This window comes from Panulirus ornatus, chromosome 49 (genome assembly GCF_036320965.1).
Source record: "Panulirus ornatus isolate Po-2019 chromosome 49, ASM3632096v1, whole genome shotgun sequence".
Taxonomy (NCBI): domain Eukaryota; kingdom Metazoa; phylum Arthropoda; class Malacostraca; order Decapoda; family Palinuridae; genus Panulirus; species Panulirus ornatus.
The window spans coordinates 9144167-9163281 of NC_092272.1; the positions used below are offsets into that span (position 1 = coordinate 9144167).

At 44.3% G+C, this 19115-nt stretch overlaps 1 protein-coding gene across 1 annotated transcript in view; it reads left to right on the forward strand.

Annotated features, from left to right (window-relative positions):
* Nucleotides 1-646: 646 nt before the first annotated feature.
* Nucleotides 647-19115, forward strand: part of LOC139764389 (uncharacterized) — a 61551-nt gene continuing 43082 nt past the window's right edge. The window contains exon 1 of the mRNA XM_071690950.1: nucleotides 647-1393. The gene's annotated coding sequence lies outside the window, so the exon portion shown is untranslated. The remainder of the gene's footprint in view (nucleotides 1394-19115) is intronic.

Below are 19115 nucleotides of genomic sequence, written 5' to 3' on the forward strand. Positions count from 1 at the left end.
CTCTTGTTTTTAAAACAAGAGAAGGGGGCCGAGAGAGGATATTCCCTCAAAGGCTCAGTCCTCTGTTCTTAACGTTACCTCGCTAACGCGTGAAAAGGCGAATAGTGTGAAGAAAAGAATATATATATATATATATATATATATATATATATATATATATATGTATTGTATTGTTACATGGTGTAAAATTGAATCAAGATAATCAGATTATTCATCTGTCTTCGACTCGTCCAGACGCCCTTTGAGTTAACAAGTTCCTCCTCCCCCTGAAGCTCCTGAAGCCCCTGGAAATCTTTTTTTTCCCATGACTCGGACGCTTCGCCAAGGCCCAGATAGAGTTTGGGATCATCTGGGATCACCAGGGATCCCTCTGAGCTGGTCATAAGCGACGAGTGATCATGCAAGTGGCAAGAGGACGTCTCTTATATCCCTTTACGCCTACCCGAAGAAGAAATAGAAAGAGGAGGAGGAGGAGAAGAGAGAAAAGAGAGAGAGAGAGAGAGAGAGAGAGAGAGAGAGAGAGAGAGAGAGAGAGAGAGAGAGAGAGAGAGAGGTGCGGGTGGTGAGGTGGATGCTGTGGAGGGTGAATGAGACGGAGGAATGGTCCCGGCGCACACCGCAGTAGGCGACAGCCAGGCGGTTCACGGTGGCGGAGGCAAAGCAAGCCCGGCAGTCAGTAGCGGCCGTGTCGAGGACGCGAGACGATCCCTCCCCTCCGTCGGCGCGCCCTGGGTCTCACCCCGCTCACTGGACAGTCTGCCAGCCACTCACCCGACTGCACCTCCTCACTGCTCCTCCCCTGGTGTACGCGCCTCTGGCGAGTCGCACGGACTCTGCTGCTGTGTGACCCTCCATTACTCACGCGTTACTATCGACATTTGATGATGTTAATGCACGCGGCGATGGTGGTGTGTCTGCGTAAGTGTTCGCGTCCCTGAAGGCCTCCTCCGAAGGGTTTACAGGTAGTTTTTTCACGCCCGATGACGCAAAGTGGACTCCACAATGGAGTGTCATTTCCGTGAAAGCGTCTTTCACGAGGGAAAGATGCGTGGAGCTCCACTTGCTAACGGGAGGCAGGTTATTTCGACATCTCTTCCTACAGACCAAGGCGGGATTACAGTGCGCTCAGAAAGCTGTGGCAAATGACATTCACAATGATAATAAGACGTATAGACAGTCACCCAAAAGGAGGATATGGTGTGTGATTCATGCTTCACAGAGACTTTACTTCACTTCACCTCGAAGGAGATCGGGTGATTATGACAGAACACTCCTGGCAGTGAAACACACAGCTACCACTCAACTCTCTCTCTCTACACACAGATAACGCTCAAGCTAACACAGCTGGCACTCACGTTTTACCCAGCCAACACTCAAGTTCTGCCCCGATAAGGTAGGTAACGCCTGGCTCATGTGAGCGACATCTGAGATGAGGCAGTAAATCATGTGTCATATATGAGTCTAACATCAGGTCCCTCACACTTCATGTGTCCCAAGACACATGATTATCCTGCTTCTTAGGTCGATCGATTATGTATATAGGCGTATGGCGATTCCTACACTTGCCAAGTCTTGTATAAGTATATATATATACATATATATATAAATATATATATATATATATATATATATATATATATATATATATATATATATATATATATATATACATAATCCATACTTGCTGCCTTTATTCATTCCCGTCGCCACCCCTCCACACATGAAATGACAACCCCGTCCCCCCGTACGCGCGCCAGGTAGCGCTAGGAAAAGATAACAAAAGCCACATTCGTTCACACTCAGTCTTTAGCTGTCATGTATAATGCACCGAAACCACAGCTCCCTTTCCACATCCAGGCCCCACAAAACTTTCCATGGTTTACCCCAGACGCTTCCCATGCACTGGTTCAATCCATTGACAGCACGTCGACCCTGGTATAACACATCGTTCGAATTCACTCTATTCCTTGCACACCTTTCACCCTCCTGCATGTTCGGGCCCCGATTGCTCAAAATCTTTTTCACTCCATCTTTCCACCTCCAATTTGGTCTCCCACTTCTCGCTCCCTCCACCGCTGACACATATATCCTCTTTGTCAATCTTTCCTCACTCACGTTGAAATACATAGGTATGTATATGTGCGTGTGTGGACGTGCATGTATATACATGTGTATGTGAGTGGGATGGGCTATTCTTTCGTCTGTTTCCTTGCCATACCTCGCCAAAGCGGGAAACAGCGACAAAATACACACACACACACACACACACACACACACACACACACACACACATATATATATATATATATATATATATATATATATATATATATATATATATATATATATATATATATATATATATATTATCCCTGGGGATAGGGGAGAAAGAATACTGCCCACGTATTCCCTGCGTGTCGTAGAAAGCGACTAAAACAAGAGGAAGCGGGGGGCTGGAAATCCTTCCTTCCTGTGTTATTTTCCGAAAGAAAGAACAGAACAACGAGCCAAGAGAGGAATCTTCAATCTAAGGCTCTCTCACCTGTTCTTGGCACTACCTTGGTCACGCGGGAAATGGCAAGAAAATATCAAAAAAGAGAAAAAAAAATGTTGAACTCGAGTAATATTTGTTCATTGATATGAGGTGAAAATTCGACTCTGTCAACACAATTATTTATTCGACACCATCCTGTCTATCAGCTTTCCTGTTTATCCACCCAAAATTTTTTTTCTACATATATGTATTCCAATTTTACTCCTTAAATGCTGGTGTTCTCCTGGAAGAAAATAATTTCTAGGAAAATATCCCCAGGAAGTTTAGTCCTGAGTTGTGCTCACGTTCCACCCAGCTCGAAACCGCTCGAACCTGAGATCGAAGCATCTCTGAGATTTCGTTCGGGTTCGCCTACTGAAGACCACAGGGAATGTGGGCGTCAAAGATACTTCGCCTCAGAGCCAATTAACAGCTCTTGAGATCCTGTCATAGTCTTGCGTTTCTCTTCTTCTACTGCCAGAAACACCATCGCAAAGATCCACTAGTGTCTGTTCCAACTGGTATCCATTTGTAGTCTCTTCGTACTTGTATAACTACAGGTGCCCATAGGCGAGATCCTAAACCTAACCGTTGTAGCATTGTTAGTGATTGTATATAGGGAAATGGAGATCATCCTAGAGAGAGAGAGAGAGAGAGAGAGAGAGAGAGAGAGAGAGAGAGAGAGAGAGAGAGAGAGAGGGAAATAACTCTCATCGAATCATGATTGTTTAAAAACACCTCCTTAAGGGCAATCGTGTGTGTATGCGTGTGTGTGTGTGTGCATGTGTGTATGTGTGTGTTTGTGTGTGTGTGTGTGTGTGAGTGTGTATGTGTGTGTGTGTGTGTGCGTGCCCCCCGCCACCTCGCCATATCAGCGAGCGTTATTTTTTGGTAATATCTTAAAGTAAGATTTTAAGTAGCCTTTAGAATGAGTCACGATTCTGAAAACGATGTTTTTTTTTCCAAGAGGGAAGGAAAGATGGTAATATCTTAAGGTAATAGTATTAGGTAACTTTGATCCTGAATAGTGACTTTGTATATGAGTTTGTACAAGGGGAAAGATGGGAATATCTTAGGGTAATATTTCTTTTTTTTTGGGGGGGGGGGAGCAAAGTTTATCATTAATTGTAATTTTGAAAACGTATTTTCACTAGAAGGAAAGAAGGAAATAGCGTGATGAAGACTATAAGATTTGTTTACTCTTGTCTTATCTCCACAGCAATGCTTCACCTGGGACTGATCAATGCACAGATCAATGCAATAATCATCTCTATATATATCAAAATACGCGACACTTTTCCGAAGATCAATGACTTCTTAATCATACATCTGAGAGATTAATGCAATAATCATATCTATATCCTGATATACCCAACATATTTCTGAAGATTAATGACTTCTTATTCATACATCTTAGAGATCAACGCAATAATCATTTCCATATCTTGATATACGCAACACATTTCTGAAGATTAATGACTTTATGATCATATACCCGATGATTAATAACTGTGTAATCATATTTCTAGACCTTGATGACTTTGAGATCACATTTCTGAAGATTATCTATCGCATGGTTTTTTTTTTCCTCCAATCTATCTTTAAGAAGTACAAGATTAAGGACGTAGGAAGGACATAACACAGGGTCATTCTCATGTCAGCTAGGTGCTGCCTGCGTGGAAGCATCACCATCTCTCTCTCATCCTTGCATTTGATCGAGGTCTGGGTTCGATACCCGCCAACTTTTCGAAAACCAGACAAGCCACACATGGTAAAGTTCGACCAAGAAGACTTTGATATACAGCAAACACCACACGCAACGCACTCACTCCCGCACCGCTTAGTACCGAACACATATCACAGAAATGTCATCTTTTCACTGAAGGTTTGGGATTTTCTTAAGGGAAAAAAAAGGGAAAATAGTTCTTAATCCACCTTCAACATGAAGGATATGATCTCAATGTCTCAATGTCTCCAGCGCCGGCCAGGGGTCCAGTGGTTGGAGACCTCAGCAGTCGTCTCCTTCGGCGTCGCTCGAGTTCACCAAAGGCTCTCGTGGTGCCCGAAGTCGCTGAAGAAGTTGGCGCTACGTAAAGCAGCGTCTTTGATTTTTCATCGCCAGCTTCACCTCGACAACCTCTCTGTGGCACTATAGACCCTAGGTGTAAGGTCGATTATTATCTGTATTCAACGATGGGGAAACAAAATAGGGTCATGTCAGCCCCTCTTCTCTGTACCCAACCCCACGACCAGTGGAGCCAGAGGGAGCAATGGCCTCGTCTGACTTTACGAGTGCAGTTCATTAACGTCACACATGTGCGAAGCAAGTCGAATGCAGCAAGAATTCCGTCTCAGGGAACCAGTTCGGTGACTGTGGGTCAAAATGTATTCATACAGTCTACAGGCTAAGGTGGCTGTATCAGAATATATTCATATAGTCTACAGGCTAAGGTGACTGTATCAGAATATAAACATACAGTCTACAGGCTAAGGTGACTGTATCAGAATATAAACATAGAGAATACAGGCTCAGGTGACTGTATCAGAATATAAACATACAGTCTACAGGCTAAGGTGACTGTATCAGAATATAAACATACAGTCTACAGGCTAAGGTTGCTGTATCAGAATATAAACATACAGTCTATAGGCTAAGGTGACTGTATCAGAATATAAACATAGAGAATACAGGCTAAGGTGACTGTATCAGGATATAAACATACAGTCTACAGGCTAAGGGGATGTATCAGAATATATTCATACAGAATACAGGCTGTGACTGTATCAGAATATAAACATACAGTCTACAGGCTAAGGGGGATGTATCAAAATATATTCATTCAGAAGACAGGCTAAGGTGACTGTATCAGAATATATTCATACAGTCTACAGGCTAAGGTGATTGTATGAAAGTATATTCATTCAGTCTACAGGCTAAGGTGACTGTATCGGAATATATCCATAGAGATTACAGGCACAGATGACTGTATCACAGTAAATTCATACAGCCTACAGTGTAAAGTGATCATGTATCAAAATTTATTCGTACAGTTTACAGTCTAAGTTAATTCGAAGCACCAGTTTACAGACTGCGTATTATAGATACATAAGCAGTACGCAAAATCGATTTATTCAAAGCACTAGATCTAGTGACTGCGTATCATAGATACATAAGCAGTACGCAAAATCGATTTATTCAAGGCACCAGTTTAGTGACTGTGTATTATTGATGCATAAGCAGTACGCAAAATCGATTTATTCAAAGCACCAGTTTAGTGACTGCCTCTTACGGAAATATAAACAGTCGACAGTCTAGATTCAGTCATGGCATCAGTTCATTAACTGCTTCCTTAATTATAGACTCATTTCAGATCGACAACTTCATCTTCCTTTCTGAAAACATATCCACAGGAGTGCCGCCAAACATATCCACAAGAGTGTCGTCAAACATATCCACAGGAGTGTCGCCAAACATATCCACAGGAGTGTCGCCAAACATATCCACAAGAGTGTCGTCAAATGGCACGCATGGTAAGCCAAAGGCGGAGGGCGAGAAGACGTCTGGCGAAGTAGGAAGCTACTTTTCAAGTCAGCCTGGAGGTTAAGTGGGTCATCTTTGGGTTAGTAGCTGGAGAGGGAAGACGGTGGGTTAAGAGATTCAAACTAGGTCACCTTTGAGTTAGTTGTTGGAGTAAGAGGTTAGGTTAGGTCAGAGGGAATGAGGGCCATCTCTGAATTAGGTGCAAGACTGGCAAGGTCATAGTAGGTCAAGTTCAGTGGGTCATATCTAGTTTAGCTGATAGAGTAAGGGGGTTAAATGAGGTCAGCAATCAGACGCGTGGATTAGCTGTTAGAGTGCGGAGGTCACATCAGGTCATGTTCTGTCTGAGTTAGCTGCTAGAGTAGAGAGGTCAAGTGAGGCCAAAAGATGAAGGGTCACCTTTTGCTCAGCTGCTTGGGTGCGAGAGTCATACCAGGTCAAGTTGTATTTGGGTCACCTACTAGAGTAGAAAGGTCAAGCGAGGTCAGAAGTTGAAGAGGTCATTTCTGGGTTAATGAGGTCGGGGATTTGGGTACACCGGGCGGCGGGATTTCAAATCAATTCAGGATGATGTGTCCTTGAAACAGACGTCAGAACCCACAGCAAACAACCAGAGGGGTTCGCAAAGTTACAGCAAACAACCAGAGGGGTTGCAACGTCACAGCAAACAACCAGAGGGGTCGCGACGTCACAACAAACAACCAGAGGGGTCGCAAAGTCACAGCAAACAACCAGAGGGGTCGCAAAGTCACAGCAAACAACCAGAGGAATCGCGACGTTACAGCAAACAACCAGAGGGGTCACGACGTTACAGCAAACAACCAGAGGGGTCGCGACGTCACAGCAAACAACCAAAGGGGTCGCGACGTCAAACAAACTACCAGAGGAGTCACGACGCCACAGCAAACAACCAGAGGGGTCGCGATGCCACAGCAAACAACCAGAGGTGTCGCAACGTCACAGCAAACAACCAGAGGGGTCACAAAGTCACAGCAAACAAGAAGAGAGAACGCGACATCACAGCAAACAACCAGAGGGGTCGCGACGTCAAACAAACAACCAGAAGGGTCGCAACGTCACAGCAAACAAGATAAATTGAGACGGTTATAAAACTTTCCTGCTCACCTACGAACTTCACAAGTTACACGGTTCGAAAGAGTAAATGTTTGAGAAGTTAGAAATTGGATTCATTGTAACGCTCGAACCATATGTGCTTTTTCTATTTTTTTCATGCACTCTAGACTCATTTACTCTTCTAAACCAGTCTATGTTCATTGACGAAGACATATGAACTGTCGTAAACAGCGTACATATATATATATATATATATATATATATATATATATATATATATGGGCGCAAATGGGGAGGTGATAACAAGTAGTGGTGATGTGAGAAGGAGATGGAGTGAGTATTTTGAAGGTTTGTTGAATGTGTTTGATGATAGAGTGGCAGATATAGGGTGTTTTGGTCGAGATGGTGTGCAAAGTGAGAGGGTTAGGGAAAATGATTTGGTAAACAGAGAAGAGGTAGTGAAAGCTTTGCGGAAGATGAAAGCCGGCAAGGCAGCAGGTTTGGATGGTATTGCAGTGGAATTTATTAAAAAAGGGGGTGACTGTATTGTTGACTGGTTGGTAAGGTTATTTAATGTATGTATGACTCATGGTGAGGTGCCTGAGGATTGGCGGAATGCGTGCATAGTGCCATTGTACAAAGGCAAAGGGGATAAGAGTGAGTGCTCAAATTACAGAGGTATAAGTTTGTTGAGTATTCCTGGGAAATTATATGGGAGGGTATTGATTGAGAGGGTGAAGGCATGTACAGAGCATCAGATTGGGGAAGAGCAGTGTGGTTTCAGAAGTGGTAGAGGATGTGTGGATCAGGTGTTTGCTTTGAAGAATGTATGTGAGAAATACTTAGAAAAGCAAATGGATTTGTATGTAGCATTTATGGATCTGGAGAAGGCATATGATAGAGTTGATAGAGATGCTCTGTGGAAGGTATTAAGAATATATGGTGTGGGAGGAAAGTTGTTAGAAGCAGTGAAAAGTTTTTATCGAGGATGTAAGGCATGTGTACGTGTAGGAAAAGAGGAAAGTGATTGGTTTTCAGTGAATGTAGGTTTGCGGCAGGGGTGTGTGATGTCTCCATGGTTGTTTAATTTGTTTATGGATGGGGTTGTTAGGGAGGTAAATGCAAGAGTTTTGGAAAGAGGGGCAAGTATGAAGTCTGTTGGGGATGAGAGAGCTTGGGAAGTGAGTCAGTTGTTGTTCGCTGATGATACAGCGCTGGTGGCGGATTCATGTGAGAAACTGCAGAAGCTGGTGACTGAGTTTGGTAAAGTGTGTGGAAGAAGAAAGTTAAGAGTAAATGTGAATAAGAGCAAGGTTATTAGGTACAGTAGGGTTGAGGGTCAAGTAAATTGGGAGGTGAGTTTGAATGGAGAAAAACTGGAGGAAGTGAAGTGTTTTAGATATCTGGGAGTGGATCTGGCAGCGGATGGAACCATGGAAGCGGAAGTGGATCATAGGGTGGGGGAGGGGGCAAAAATTCTGGGGGCCTTGAAGAATGTGTGGAAGTCGAGAACATTATCTCGGAAAGCAAAAATGGGTATGTTTGAAGGAATAGTGGTTCCAACAATGTTGTATGGTTGCGAGGCGTGGGCTATGGATAGAGTTGTGCGCAGGAGGATGGATGTGCTGGAAATGAGATGTTTGAGGACAATGTGTGGTGTGAGGTGGTTTGATCGAGTGAGTAACGTAAGGGTAAGAGAGATGTGTGGAAATAAAAAGAGCGTAGTTGAGAGAGCAGAAGAGGGTGTTTTGAAGTGGTTTGGGCACATGGAGAGGATGAGTGAGGAAAGATTGACCAAGAGGATATATGTGTCGGAGGTGGAGGGAACAAGGAGAAGAGGGAGACCAAATTGGAGGTGGAAAGATGGAGTGAAAAAGATTTTGTGTGATCGGGGCCTGAACATGCAGGAGGGTGAAAGGAGGGCAAGGAATAGAGTGAATTGGAGCGATGTGGTATACCGGGGTTGACGTGCTGTCAGTGGATTGAATCAAGGCATGTGAAGCGTCTGGGGTAAGCCATGGAAAGCTTTGTAGGTATGTATATTTGCGTGTGTGGACGTATGTATATACATGTGTATGGGGGTGGGTTGGGCCATTTCTTTCGTCTGTTTCCTTGCGCTACCTCGCAAACGCGGGAGACAGCGACAAAGTATAAAAAAAAAAAAAAATATATATATATGTGTGTGTGTGTGTGTGTGTGTGTGTGTGTGTGTGTATAAGAAAGGCCACATCTGCTCATATCCACTCTCAAGTTGTCGTATATAAATGTACCGAAACCACAGTTCCCTATCCACATCCAGGCCCCACAGACCTTTCCGTGGTTTACCCAGAACGTTTCACATGACTTTGTTCAGTCCATTAAGAGCACGTCGACCCCAGTATACCACATCGTTCCACTTCACTGTGTAATGTGTAGCCTCTCACCCTCCTGCATGTTTTGGCCCAGATAGCTCAAAATCTTTTTCACTCCATCCTTCCCCATCCAATTTGGTCAACATGTCCTCCTTGTTCCATCCACTTCTGACACGTATTCCTTCTGTGTCAACCTTTCTCATCCTCTCTATATGTGTACATAATATGTAGGTCAAACGACAAGGAAACAAATAGAAACTACAAAGCGTTAAGCGCTTTCGTGTAATCCCGTCGTCAAAGACTCAGTCTTGTGGGTTTTGGTATACGTTCACCAAAGATGTATCCTTGGAGCAGGAAACTTCCCAAGACGACGCTCTCTGCAGTGTGTCTTCAACATCACCAGTCGCCCCAAACAACCCCGGGGAACATGCAGTCAAGCAGGTGATGTCATTTACTCGTGTTCCTCGCTTGGCTAAGTCCAGTCGTTTTAGCATAGGTGACTGGCTGGCCTGCCGGCTGGCTAGATCCTCCGACACATCTTATAGAAACCACGGACGATACATCTCTTTGTTGCAGCCCAGAGACGATCTCTGTCGCAGAGCTGGGCACCAGATTCTCTCACAGATCTTACGAAACACACAGACGATAAATCTCTTTGTCGCAGCCCAGAGACGATCTCTGTCACAGATCTGCATCACAGCTCAACACCAGATTCTCTCACAGATCTTACGAAACCCACAGACGATAAATCTCTTTGTCGCAGCCCAGAGACGATCTCTGTCACAGATCTGCATCACAGCTCAACACCAGATCCTCGGACAGATCTTACGAAAACCCACGGACGATAAATCTCTTTGTCATATCCTAGGGACGGTCTATGCCGCAGCGGTAGACTCATGAGTATCTTTCTATGCGACGTCTGTGATGGCGTGTTGCTCGTTCGTGGAGTTCAAGAAGCGTTCTGCTCCTCGAAGTTCCTTGTTGATATCAGACGTCGAGGCGAAGAGGCTCATAACATGGCTGAATCGCTGGAGCGGGTTATGAGCAGGGGAGATGCACCCTTCCGCCCACGGTAAAGGCAATGGGGGATGGTACATCTAGGTCCAGGATACAGGCAAGGAGGATATAGTACCCCTCAGTTCAGGGTAGAGGTAAGGGAGATGGTACCCCTCATTCCACGCTAGAGGCAGAGGAGATGGTACCTCTTCACTCAGGGTTGCAGTTGGAATAGATTTTACCTCTCGGTCTCGGGTACAAGCGGGGGAGACGGTACTCCCTTGGTTCATGGTGCAGGTGAAAGAGATGCTACCTTAAGTCCACGGTACAGGAAGGAGAGATGGTACTCCTTCGCCTCAGAGGTACACTTTGAGAAGGATGGTAAGCTCTCTACCCAAGATAGCAGCACGGGAGATGGCTCCTTTGGTGAAGAAGCGAGGATCACACGTATGAAAAAAACCTCATTTGCATCTCTCAAACATACTCTTAAGTTCCCTTCTTACTTATACTTCACTACATTTAACTTTCAGAATTACGAGAGGTGACTTGAATTTAAAGTAGGTGTTCGGGTGCTGCTTGTGGATGTGCTCCTGGTAGCGAAAGGCTACGAGATGACACATATAGGTTAAGTAGGAGCCATTTATCACAGTTTACCATGGAACACCACATACCCTACTCCTGAAATCACCATCTGAGTAGATGAAGTATTCGAGTTCTTGCTCTCTCGTGGTGTCTGAAGACGTAAATACAATGACACTTGACCTGTAAGGGGTCGTCTGACAAGTTCCAGTTAATTCAGTGCCCCGAGAACCATATTACAATGCTGGACTCAGGATTGTTAACCTTTACAGTGTACTAATCACATGAAGTTGGTGGAAATCATTCACTTCTGTTTGCTCAGGATTCGAACCCACCTCACCCACCACCCACCCAACCCCACCCACCCACCCACAAGTCAAATACTTGCGCTCCGCCGATTGTCAAGTATTGGACACGGGTTCGAATCCTGGGTGCACAGAGGTGATATGGTGTGAAATACGTAGTTGGTGATGTGTTGGTGATGAAGGTCGGTTCACCTTACCCCCTTCTCTCTCTCTCTCTCTCTCTCTCTCTCTCTCTCTCTCTCTCTCTCTCTCTCTCTCATCTATCTATCTATCTATTTATGTATCTATCTATCTATCTATCTATATATCTATTTATCTATCTATCTATTTATCTATCTGTCTATATATCTATCTATCTATCTATCTATCCATCAATTCATCGATCTATTTATCTATCAATTCATCGATCTATTTATCTATCTATTTATCTATTTATCTATCTATCTATCTATCTATCTACCATGTGCTGTGTGCAGTGATCCCGCTGGACACCCTCCCACGCTCTCGTATCCCCACACTACTTCTTCGTGGGATACTCTGTTGTTCATATCCCTGCGGGGAAGAGGGTGGGGGGATCTGACCCACAATTGGGTCGATAGAATTGATGTTTTTAAGAGACTCAGCGAGACGGATGGAGCGTGGAGCATTATTGCTATGGTGTGGGGCATTATTGCCATAGCAAGGGGCATTATTGTCATGGTGTGGAGCATTATTGCCACGGTGTTGAGCAACATTCCTATAGATATGAGCATTGTTGCCATGGTGTGGAGCATTATTGCCATAGTGAAGAGCATTATAGCGACAGTGTGAAGCATTATGATATGCAGCATCATTTCCATAACATAAGGCATTATTGCCATAGTGTGGAGCATTATAGCCACACTGTGAAGCATTATGATATGCAGCATCATTTCCATAACGTAAGGCATCATTGCCATAGTGTGGAGCATTATAGCCACACTGTGAAGCATTATGATATGCAGCATCATTTCCATAATATAAGGCATTATTGCCATAGTGTGGAGCATTATAGCCACAGTGTGAAGCATTATGATATGCAGCATCATTTCCATAACATAAGGCATTATTGCCATAGTGTGGAGCATTATAGCAACAGTGTGAAGCATTATGATATGCAGCATCATTTCCATAACATAAGGCATTATTGCCATAGCGTGGAGCATTATTGTCACTGCCAAATCATACAGTCTCATGTCTTAGGCGAGCAGCCACGAGGATAAATAACACTATGACTGCCTTAATTTTGCAACGAAGCTGTACTGAATGAACAGTACGAGTGAGGAAATGTAAGTTAGTGTGATTACTCATTTCCCTACGTCTTAAATTAACTCACTACTGGATTATAAACATCAGAGAAAATGTGTGAGTTAATTAGAAATAGGTGAAACACATCTAGAAATGAAAACAATCCATGAGAATTTCACTTATATGTGGTATGGTCGAAATGTGCCAATGTGGTCGACAGTTCACACATTCGTGAAGTGTGTACGTGTTTGTAGAATTACACTCGAGAATGACAGATGAGTTACGTGAAGGAGCAGCTCCTCCTCACCCTGCCACCACACACAGCCTTATCCTACCACCACACACAGACTCACCCTGCCACCACACACAGACTCACCCTGCCACCACACACAGACTCACCCTGCCACCACACACAGACTCACCCTGCCACCACACACAGCCTTATCCTACCACCACACACAGACTTATCCTACCACCACACACAGCCTTATCCTACCACCACACACAGCCTTATCCTGCCACCAGACACAGCCTTATCCTACCACCACACACAGCCTTATCCTACCACCACACACAGACTCACCCTGCCACCATACACAGCCTTATCCTACCACCACATACAGACTCACCCTGCCACCATACACAGCCTTATCCTACCACCACATACAGACTCACCCTGCCACCATACACATTTACCCTGCCACCACACACAGCCTTATCCTGCCACCACACACAGCCTCATCCTACCACCACACACAGATTCACCCTGCCACCATACACATTTATCCTGCCACCACACACAGCCTTATCCTATCACCAAACACAGCCTTATCCTGCCACCACACACAGCCTTATCCTGCCACCACACACAGACTCACCCTGCCACCATACACATTTACCCTGCCACCACACACAGCCTTATCCTGCCACCACACACAGCCTCATCCTACCACCACACACAGATTCACCCTGCCACCATACACATTTATCCTGCCACCACACACAGCCTTATCCTGCCACCACACACAGCCTTATCCTGCCACCAAACACAGCCTTATCCTGCCACCACACACAGCCTTATCCTGCCACCACACACAGCTTTATCCTACCACCACACACACCCTTATCCTGCCACCACACACAGCCTTATCCTGCCACCACACAGAACCCCACCCAGCCCCGACACCACATACAACCCTACCTTGTCTACCAAACACAACCTCAACCCCTGCCACTACACACAGTAACCCACTGACACCAAATATCAACACCACACACACACACACACACACACACACACACAGGATTGTACTCTACCACCAAACCCCCAAACCCCCCCATCTTACCACCACTCACAAGCCCACCCTACCATCAACCACACCCCCCCACTTACCACCACACACAAACCCACTTCACCACAAACCCCAACCCCCAATTTACCACCACAACAAACTCACCAAACCCCAAACCCCCTACCTTACCACCACAACAAACCCACCCTACCACAAACCCCTAATCCCCTCATTCCACAACAACAGCCCCACACTACAAACCCAAAACCCCCACCTTACCACCACAACAACGCACCCTACCACAAATCCCAAATACCCTCTAGCCTACCACAACAAACCCACCCGACCACAAAACCTCAAGCCCTCTAACTTACCACAACAGCCCCACCCTACCACAAAACCCCAAACTCCCACCTCATCACCACAACACACCCACCCTACCACAAAACCTCAAACCCTCTAACTTACCACAACAACCCCACCCTACCATCAAACCCAAAACCCTACTTTACTACCACAACAAGCCCACCTTACCACAAAACCCAAACCCCTACCTTACCACCACAACAAGCCCACCCTACCACAAAATCCCAAACCCCTACCTTACCACCACAACAAACCCCACCCTACCACAAAACCCCAAACCCCCACCTTACCACCACAACAAACCCCACCCTACCACAACACCCGACACCCAGCCCTGCCATCACAACCAGCCCCGCCCCTGCACCAACCCCTGGCCTGACAGCTGACTAGGTAATTAACCAGGAACCAAGGTTATTAAGGAGGTGATGCCTCTGACAACTTCATCAAGGGGGACGTCCACCACACAACCTCCCTCCTTAATGTCTCGTTACTGAGGTTTTTTTTTGGTCTGGTTCTTCTCTGGTTCGTATAAGGTACTTACGAACTTGTACTAATCCTATGTGAATTCACTTACCATGGCCACACACACACACACACACTCACACACACACACACACACACACACACACACACACACACACACACCTTGCTGAAACGGGGATGGAGGTATTATTTCATTTGTGGCGGGGTAGCGACAGAAATGGATGAAGGCAAACAAGTATGAATATGTACATGTGTATATATATATGCATATGTCTGTGTAAGTATATGTACATGTATGGGCGTCTGTGTATATACATGTGTATAAGAGCGTATGGACCATTCTTCATCTGTTTTCTGGAGCTACCTTGCTGACGCAGGAAACAGCGATTAAGTATAATGAATGAATAATACATAATATATTTCTCCCCTATCCCTGGGGATAGGGGAGAAAGAATACTTCCTACGCATTCCTCACGTGTCGTAGAAGGCGACTAAAGGGGACGGGAGCGGGGGGCCAGAAACCTCCCCTCCTTGTATTTCAACTTTCTAAAAGGGGAAACAGAAGAAGGAGTCACGCGGGGAGTGCTCATCCTCCTCGAAGGCTCAGATTGGGGTGTCTAAATTTGTGTGGATGTAACCAAGATGAGAAAAAAGGAGATAGGTAGTATGTTTGAGGAAAGGAACCTGGATGTTTTGGCTCTGAGTGAAACGAAGCTCAAGGGTAAAGGGAAAGAGTGGTTTGGGAATGTCTTGGGAGTAAAGTCAGGGGTTAGTGAGAAGACAAGAGGGAGGGGAAGGAGTAGCACTACTCCTGAAACAGGAGTTGTGGGAGTATGTGATAGAGTGTAAGAAAGTAAATTCTAACTGAAAATTAATGGAGAGAGATGGGTGATTATTGGTACGTATGCACCTGGGCATGAGAAGAAAGATCATGAAAGGCAAGTGTTTTCGGAGCAGCTGAATGAGTGTGTTAGTGGTTTTGATGCACAAGACCGGGTTATAGTGATGGGTGATTTGAATGCAAAGGTGAGTAATGTGGCGGTCGAGGGAATAATTGGTATACATGGGTGTTCAGTCTTGTAAATGGAAATGGTGAAGAGCTTGTAGATTTATGTGCTGAAAAAGGACTGGTGATTGGGAATACCTGGTTTAAAAAGCGAGATATACATAAGTATACGTATGTAAGTAGGAGAGATGGCCAGAGAGCGTTATTGGATTACGTGTCAATTGATAGGCACGCGAAAGAGAGACTTTTGGATGTTAATGTGCTGAGAGGTGCAACTGGAGGGATGTCTGATCATTATCTTGTAGAGGCGAAGGTGAAGATTTGTATGGGTTTTCAGAAAAGAAGAGAGAATGTTGGGGTGAAGAGAGTGGTGAGAGTAAGTGAGCTTGGGAAGGAGACTTGTGTGAGGAAGTACCAGGAGAGACTGAGTACAGAAGAAAAAAGGTGAGAACAAAGGAGGTAAGGGGAGTGTGGGAGGAATGAGATGTATCTAGGGAAGCAGTGATGGCTTGCGCAAAAGATGCTTTTGGCATGAGAAGCGTGGGAGGTGGGTTGCTTAGAAAGGGTAGTAAGTGGTGGGAGAAGAGGTAAGTGAATTAGTGAAAGAGAAGAGAGAGGCATTTGGACGATTTTTGCAAGGAAAAAATGCAAAAGTGGGAGATGTATAAAAGAAAGAGGCAGGAGGTCAAGAGAAAGGTGCAAGAGGTGAAAAAGAGGGCAAATGGGAGTTGGGGTGAGAGAGTATCATTAAATTTTAGGGAGAATAAAAAGATGTTTTGGAAGGAGGTAAATAAAGTGAGTAAGATAAGGGAGCAAATGGGAACTTCATTAATGGGGGCTAATGAGGAGGTGATAACAAGTAATGGTGATGTGAGAAGAAGATGGAGTGAGTATTTTGAAGGTTTGTTGAATGTGTTTCATGATAGAGTGGCAGATATAGGGTGTTTTGGTCGAGGTGGTGTGCAGAGTGAGAGGGTTAGGGAAAATGATTTGGTAAACAGAGAAGAGGTAGTAAAAGCTTTGCGGAAGATGAAACCCGGCAAGGCAGCGGGTTTGGATGGTATTGTAGTGGAATTTATCAAAGAAGGGGGTTACTGTATTGTTGACTGGTTGGTAAGGTTATCTAACATATGTATGATTCATGGTGAGGTTCCTGAGGATTGGTGGAATGCTTGCATAGTGCAATTGTACAAAGGCAAAGGGGATAAGAGTGAGTGCTGAAATTACAGAGGTATAAGTTTGTTGAGTATTCCTGGTAAATTATATGGGAGGGTATTGATTGAGAGGGTGAAGGCATGTACAGAGCATCAGATTGGGGAAGAGCAGTGTGGTTTCAGAAGTGGTAGAGGATGTGTGGATCAGGTGTTTGCTTTGAAGAATGTATGTGAGAAATACTTAGAAAAGCAAATGGATTTGTATGTAGCATTTATGGATCTGGAGAAGGCATATGATAGAGTTGATAAACATGCTCTGTGGAAGGTATTAAGAATATATGGTGTGGGAGGCAAGTTGTCAGAAGCAGTGAAAAGTTTTTATCGAGGATGTAAGTCATGTGTACGTATAGTAAGAGAGGAAAGTGATTGGTTCTCAGTGAATGATGTAGGTTTGCGGCAGGGGTGTGTGATGTCTCCATGGTTGTTCAGTTTGTTTATGGGTGGGGTTGTTAGGGAGGTGAATGCAAGAGTTTTGGAAAGAGGGGCAAGTATGCAGTCTGTTGTGGATGAGAGAGCTTGGGAAGTGTCTCAGTTGTTGTTCGCTGATGATACAGCGCTGGTGGTTGATTCATGTGAGAAACTGCAGAAGCTGGTGACTGAGTTTGATAAAGTGTGTGAAAGAAGAAACTTAAGAGTAAATGTGAAGAAGAGAAAGGTTATTAGGTGCAGTAGGGTTGAGGGTCAAGTCAATTGGGAGGTAAGTTTGAATGGAGAAAAACTGTAGGAAGTAAAGTGTTTTAGATCTCTGGGAGTGGATCTAGCAGCGGATGGAACCATGGAAGCGGAAGTGAATCATAGGATGGGGAAGGGGGCGAAAATTCTGGGAGCTTTGAAGAATGTTTGGAAGTCGAGAACATTATCTCGTAAAGCAAAAATGGGTATATTTGAAGGAATAGTGGTTCCAACAATGTTGTGCGTAGGAGGGTGGATGTGCTGGAAATGAGATTTTTGAGGACAATATGTGATGTGAGTTGGTTTCATCGAGTAAGTAATGTAAGGGTAAGAGAGATGTGTGGAAATAAAAAGAGTTTGGTTGAGAGAGCAGAAGAGGGTGTTTTGAAATGGTTTGGTCACATGAAGAAAATGAGTGAGGCAAGATTGACCAAGAGGATATATGTGTCAGAGGTGAAGAGATCGAGGAGAAATGGGAGACCAAATTGGCGGTTGAAAGATGGAGTGAAAAAGATTTTGAGTGATCGGGGCCTGAACATGCAAGAGGGTGCTGTCAATGGATTGAACCAGGGCATGTGAAACGTCTGAGGTAAACCATGGAAAGTTTTGTGGGGCCTGGATGTGGAAAGGGAGCTGTGGTTTCGGTAGATTATTACATGACAGCTAGAGACTGAGTGTGCACGAATGGGGCCTTTGTTGTCTTTTCCTAGCGCTACCTCGCACACATGAGGGAGGAGGGGGTTGTAATTCCATATGTGGCGTGGTGGCGATGGGAATAAATAAAGGCTGACAGTATGAATTATGTACATGTGTATATATGTATATATCTGTGTGTGTATATATATGTGTACATTAAGATGTATAGGTAGATGCATTTGTGTGTGTGGACGTGTATGTATATACATGTGTATGTGGGTGGGTAGGGCCATTCTTTCGTCTGTTTCCTTGCGCTACCTTGCTAACGCGGGAAACAGCGACAAAGCAAAATAAATGATAAAAAAGAAATATATATATGTATATATATATATATATATATATATATATATTTTTTTTTTTTCCCAAAAAGAAGGAACAGAGAAAGGGGCCAGGTGAGGATACTCCCTCAAAGACCCAGTCTTCTGTTCTTAACGCTACCTCGCTAACGCGGGAAATAGCGAATAGTATGAAAGAAAAGGAAAGACATATGTATATATATGTATATATATATATATATATATATATATATATATATATATATATATATATATATATATATATATATATATATATATATATAAGGAAGCAGACGAAAGAATGACCCAGCCCTCCCTCATACACATCTATATACATACCCGTCCAAACACGCACATATACATACCTATACATCTCAACGTATACATATACATATACACACACAGATATGTACATATATACGCATGTACGTAATTCATACTGTCT